Source organism: Hippopotamus amphibius, chromosome 9, assembly GCF_030028045.1.
Source record: "Hippopotamus amphibius kiboko isolate mHipAmp2 chromosome 9, mHipAmp2.hap2, whole genome shotgun sequence".
In the NCBI taxonomy this organism is placed as follows: Eukaryota; Metazoa; Chordata; class Mammalia; order Artiodactyla; family Hippopotamidae; genus Hippopotamus; species Hippopotamus amphibius.
This window is the reverse complement of record NC_080194.1, coordinates 129935127-129941437: the sequence shown is the minus strand read 5'-3', so window position 1 is coordinate 129941437 and position 6311 is coordinate 129935127. Positions and strand designations below refer to the sequence as shown.

The 6311-nt window shown below is 47.7% G+C and overlaps 1 pseudogene; it reads right to left on the bottom strand.

The window, feature by feature from the left end:
• Positions 1-555: 555 nt before the first annotated feature.
• On the bottom strand, positions 556-1024 carry LOC130829071 (40S ribosomal protein S14-like; annotated as a pseudogene).
• Between the last annotated feature and the right edge of the window lie 5287 nt (positions 1025-6311).

Below are 6311 nucleotides of genomic sequence, written 5' to 3'. Positions count from 1 at the left end.
TACGTGACTTCAATACCATTTTCACACCCAAGAGATTTAACAGTAATGCAAAACTTAGTTAATATACACTTTATATTCAAATTAAGGAAGAACCTGCTGCCCCCTCTCCCCCAACCCACTTGATTAGATTCAGGATGAAGTTTTCAGCAGAATGCACGTACAGTTGTTCACAGCAGGCTGCACATAATGTCAGTTGGTCCCATTACTGGTTATGTGAGGGCTTGATCACTTGATAAAAGATGATGTGTGTCCTGTTTCTCCAGGGAATGGTACCGTTTTCCATTTAGAATTAATACGGACTCTCTGGGGTGACACATTAAAATCACGTGGATGTCTTGTTCTCAATCAACTTTTCACTTAGTGGTTTTAGCATCTTTCTTGCCTAGATCAGTTACATAGGTGTTTGCAAATTTGTGCTTTTTTCCCAGTCCTTATCCTTATCTCAATTAATTAACTGGCATTCCTCAGTAAATTGGAGGTTCCCGCCCACCCCTTTTTAAGAGCTTACATCACAGCAATTATATTAACAGAAACCAATAACTTGAGGAGTCCTGTTCACAGACGGTGACCATGGCGACCCCCCTTCCTGTGGGTGCTGGCGGAGGGGAGGTTGGTGACATCCTCAATGCGCCCAATCTTCATTCCTGAGCAGGCGGCGAGGGCTCTGAGGGCTAACTGGGCCCCCGGTCCAGGAGTCCTGGTCCTGTTTCCTCCTGTGGCCCGGAGTTTGACGTGGAGGGCAGTGATGCCCAGCTCCTTGCACCTCTGGGCTACATCCTGGGCAGCCAACATGGCAACATATGGAGATGACATCTCTGTCAGCCTTCACCTTCATCCCACCAGTTACATGGCAGATGGTTTCCTTGCCAAAAAGATCGGTGACATGGACAAAAGTGTCATTGAAGGATGCAGAGATGTGGCACACACCAAATACATTTTCTTCTTCAGCCACCTGAGGGTCGAGGCTAATGGCCCATTCTTCCTTCTTTTCTTTCCCCTTGCGAGGTGCCATTTCTGCGCGTCTTCTCCAGACTCCGCCACTGGAAAGAGAGCCCCCACCCCATTTTTTGAGAATCACTATGGACTCATGGATTTTTTAAAAATTCTATGTTTAACAATAAATTATTATTCTTTCTGGTCGGTTTTCCCCCCACATGTGGGCAGTGAAGCCTCGTCAAGCTTCTGTGTCTTGGACACTAATCTAACCCCTCGGAGCACTTTCTTGCTTTCTGACACAATAAGATGTTCCAGGCTCCCCTTCTATTTTCTTTGCTACAGCTATTTCTCCAGGACCCCTGGTTGTTTTTCTTGGAGAATGATCTTTAGAAACCATCCAAGATGTGGATACGATTTGCTCATTGCTACTGGAGTATCATTGCTTACAGGTTTGGGAAAAACTTTAGTGAGTGAACAAACTTTCCCCAGCCTCCGGCACTGAGGATATAGAAACTCACCAAAAGAAACGTATCAGTTGCCTATTCCTGCCACCAACTACAGCAAGCATTTATGGAATTCCTTACTATTTGCCAACTATTATCCGGTGCTTTTATGTGAATTACCTAATTTATGCTCTTTAGCAATCCTGTCCTCCAGGTCCTACTATCTCTATTTTTGGATGAGAAACCTGCTGTTCACAATGGTTTAAACTACTTTCCTAAGATCACACAGCTAATAGGCAGACTTCGGCTGTCTGGCCCCAGAGCCTGAACTCTCAGCCATAACATATGGCGCTAGTGATGCCAAACTGACCTGATTCCTGCTTTCCTGGAGCCCAACCTGGTTGGGACAGCAGATGATGAAGCACGTAACTAGGATGTAAGTGCTATGACAGAAGAGGACCAGAGTGATGGGGTCAGGGAAGAATTCCTGAGTAGGAGACACCCAGATTGGGGCAGGGTAAGATGGAGGCAAGGAGCATTTCAAACCAAGCAAACAGCCTGAGCAAAGCCTGGGGGTTGGAGGAGTTCTCTTATGAGGTAGGGAGTGCTGTGATCCCTGTTTTGCCAGTGAGACGACGGGGTCACAGAGGATGACTTGCCCAAGGTGTTAGGGCCAGTAAGCAGCAGAGCTGGGATTTCAACAAAGCCTGGTATAGGGCCTGGGCTCTTAACCACTCTGCTATACATTGGGAGGCAGGATGCAAATTATTGTGCTTTCACTGAGGCTCAGAGAGGTTAAGTGGCTTGCCCAGGGTCTCACAGCCAGCAGGCTCCACTGAACTCTTCTGACCACAGGCTCTTTTCCTCCCAGCCATGCTGCAGAAGCCTGAGGCCAGCCCACTTCAGGTCTCCTTACTAATGCCCCCTAAGGAATTTCCCGCACGTCCCTCCCAGCTGTTTTCAGCGGTGACACCACTTCAGAGCTCTTTGTCACTAATTACGGAGGGCTCTCCTGTTCAGGGAGTCTTTGCTTGGTGTCAGGAGGAAAATGCCTACTGTTCTTCAGCCTTTCCCTCCCTACTCACTGCTCCCCGCAAGGCTGTAAGAATGATGGTGAAATAAAACAAAACCAAACAAACCTTGGTGGGGTGGGATGAATTGGGAGATCGGGATTGACACATATACACTACTATGTATAAAATAGATAACTTATGAGAACCTACTGTATAACACACGGAACTCTATCCAGTGCTCTGCGGTGACCTAAATGGGAAGGAAATCCAAAACAGAGGGGATATATGTATACGTATAGCTGATTCACTTTGTTGTACAGCAGAAACTAATACAACATGGTAAAGCAACTATACTCCAATAACAATTTTAAAAAATGGATGAAAAAAAAAATCAAACAAAACTTCTTTCAACTTTGCTCCAGGTCTCTCTCCTACTCTCCCAGCCAAGCTCCTGTCTCACCTGGGATGGTATTTTCCATCTGGTGTGTTTGGGGGCAGAAGGGCGGGAGCCAGGTGGCAAAGCAGATTCCCAGGCCCAACCCTGACCTCCTGAGCCAGAAACTGGAGGGCTGGGCCGGGAAATGTGCATCTTCACATTCTCACCGCACAGTAATTACATCCACTAAAGTTTGAGGACCACTTCTTATAAGGAGCACTCCTCAAGTCTCTGTTCTTGGCCCACTTTTTGTCACACTTTCCACATCCTCCGTTATCCCATATGAGACATTCCCCAGGCTCCAGCCCCTATTTCTCCCTGAATTCAGACACATGTATCTCAATTGATGCCTGTTGGATTTTATTGCACGGATGTCCTGTGAGCATAACAAACTCATGTCCACAACTTTCTCCTTAAACCAGTTCCTGCCTCTGGAGTTCTCATCTCGGAGACTGACACCACTACTGCCGAAGAACTCAAGTCATAAATCCGAGCACCAGCCTTGCTTAGTTCTCTCCTTCTCCCCTGTATCAGTTATCAATTGCGGTGTAACTAATTACCCCGATACCTAGTGGTTAAGACGACAATGGTTTATCATGTCTCATGACTCCTCTGGTTTTATCCAGGCTCACTCATGTGGCTTCATTCAGGCAGGAGTTGTGCCTAGTGGATCCAAGATTCTCACTCTCATGTCTGCCTGGATTTCCCTCCACATGGGCTCTCCCCTCCAGGTGGCCTCTCGTCATGCAGTGGTCCAGCCTGAGCACCTTTCCATGGCAGCTGGGCAAGGCTGGGAACTGGCACAGGGTCACTCTCTCACATTCTGTTGGTTAGAGCAAGTCACAAGGGCAGCCTAGGTTCAAGGGGTGGGGAAACAGACGCCACATCTTGATGGGTGAGGTGGCAGGTGGGTATAGAGATGGGAGTAAACATTGGTGCCCACTGTTCGGGACATCCATGGTGTCTCCCTTTACAGCCAATCAGGCATTGAGTCCTGTGGCTTCCCCAGTGGGGGGGTGTGGTGGCCTGGTTGCACAAATGGCCCGATTCCTCACCCCCCTCTTTATCTATGCCCTTTGCTACCTAGCTTTGCAGTGCATTCTGTTCTACCCCTGACTCTGGGCTCAGGCATGTGACTTATTTTCCTAATGAGATGTTCGCAGAAGAGACCTAAAAAAAACCTCATAAAAGCCCTTGCCCGTTTTCACTTCCCTTTCTTGCCCCTCTGCCATGGCTGTGAGGGCATCTCTGGCCTGGACCCCTGAAGGTGAGACACAGAGTGGAACTGAGCCACGCCCCCCTCTCCCCCACACAGTGGTCTCAGCCAAGGCCATCCCAAACCAGTGACCCTGAGACACATGGGATCAAGTGCTGCAGACCCACAAATGACAAGATGTACGTCAGTCCACAAGAGCCACCCAGCTGACCCAGCGACTCATGAGCTAAATAAGCACTGTTTTAAGCCACTGTGTTTGGGGTGGCAATAGACAAGTCCTGGGCCACAACTTCCATCATCCCTACTGCCTTGGCTCAGGCCCTCGTCCTCCTGGGTCTGCGATAGCTTCTGTATCAGCCAGGCCAGGCTATGCTGCCAGACAAACATCCCCCAGGCTGCACAGGCTTAAGGCAGCAAGGTTTATTTTTTGCTCCTGCTCCTTACAGCTTCATCAGCAGAGGCACCTGGGATACAGACAGATGCACCGTCATCTTACGTTGACACCACCTGAACACAAGGCTTCAAAGGTGGAGAGCATGCATTGTACGCTGCTGCTTAAATGCATCCACCCAGACATGACATCTGTTTGCTCACTTTCCACTGGCAAGATTTAGTCCCATGGTCACACCCAGAAAGGCACAGGGAGCCATTTACAGACACCTGGAGGAAAAGACGCAGATAGTGGTGGGCACTGGACTGTCCTCGTGGTTCCTCACGTGGTCTCTCTGCTACTGGCCTTTCCCCATGCAAATCACACGGTGTCACTCTGCTGCTCTTAAACCTTCAATGGCTCCCTATGGCCCACAGGCTAACATTCAATCTTCACACAGTTTTCAGTGGCCTCTGTGACTCATCTGACCCCTCCAGCCTCATTTCTTGCCCTGGGCCAGTGTGAATGCTGGACCCTAACCACTGAACAGCTGGCATTTCCCTAGGGACCCCAGCCCATTACTCTGTCGCTCACAGAGGTCCTTCTGCCGGGAATGTCCCCCTCCCCACTCAGCCCTTGTTTGTCCAGCCATTACCCAGAACCCCATGACAGACCTCTCAGCATCACCTTCTCACAGATGCCGTTCCTGGCCTGTGTAATCGACTGGTTCTCCTTTCTCGAGTACGGCGTGTTTCCAAAGCCTGAGCCCAGTTTTCTCCGTAATTTTCGAAGCATGAACAAACTTACAAAAATCAGCTTTTGAAAGTTTACATTTCCTTTACATTTATTTAGTTTGCTAAGTTTGAAACAATAGACTTTAAATTTTTTATTTCAGTCCCTCTGATGGTAGATGGCCATGGTGACTAAAACAACAAAATGAAAATTTAGGGAGTTCCCTGATGGCCAAGTAGTTAGGATTCTGGGCTCTCACTGCCAGGGCCCGGGTTCAATCCCTAGTCAGGGAACTGAGATCCTGAAAGCCCTGCAGCGCAGCAAAAAAACAAACCCAGTAAAAAAACTAATGAAATTAAAGTTGAAAAATGTGTTTTTGTAGATTCAAATAGCTACATTTTTTTTTTGGGGGGGTACACCAGGTTCAATCATCTGTTTTTATACACATATCCCCGTATTCCCTCCCTTCCTTGACGCCCCCCCCCTCGAGTCCCCCCCACCCTCCCTGCCCCAGTCCTCTAAGGCATCTTCCATCCTCGAGTTGGACTCCCTTTGTTATACAACAACTTCCCACTGACTATTTTACAGTTGGTAGTATATATATGTCTGTGCTACTCTCTCGCTTCGTCTGAGCTTCCCCTTCACCCCCCGCCCCCTCCCATACCTCGAGTTCTCCAGTCCATTCTCTGTATCTGCATCCTTATTCTTGTCACTGAGTTCATCAGTACCATTTTTAGATTCCGTATATGTGAGTTAGCATACAATATTTGTCCTTCTCTTTCTGACTTACTTCACTCTGTATGACAGATTGTAGTTCTATCCACCTCATGACATATAGCTCCATCTCATCCCTTTTTATAGCTGAGTAATATTCCATTGTATATATATGCCACATCTTCTGTATCCGTTCATTTGTTGATGGGCATTTAGGTTGCTTCCATGTCCTGGCTATTGTAAATAGTGCTGCAATAAACATTATGGTACAAGTTTCTTTTGGGATTATGGTTTTCTTTGGGTATATGCCCAGGAGTGGGATTACTGGATCATATGGTAGTTCTATTTGTAGTTTTTTAAGGAACCTCCAAATAGTTTTCCATAGTGGCTGTACCAACTTACATTCCCACCAACAGTGCAGGAGAGTTCCCTTTTCTCCACACCCTCTCCA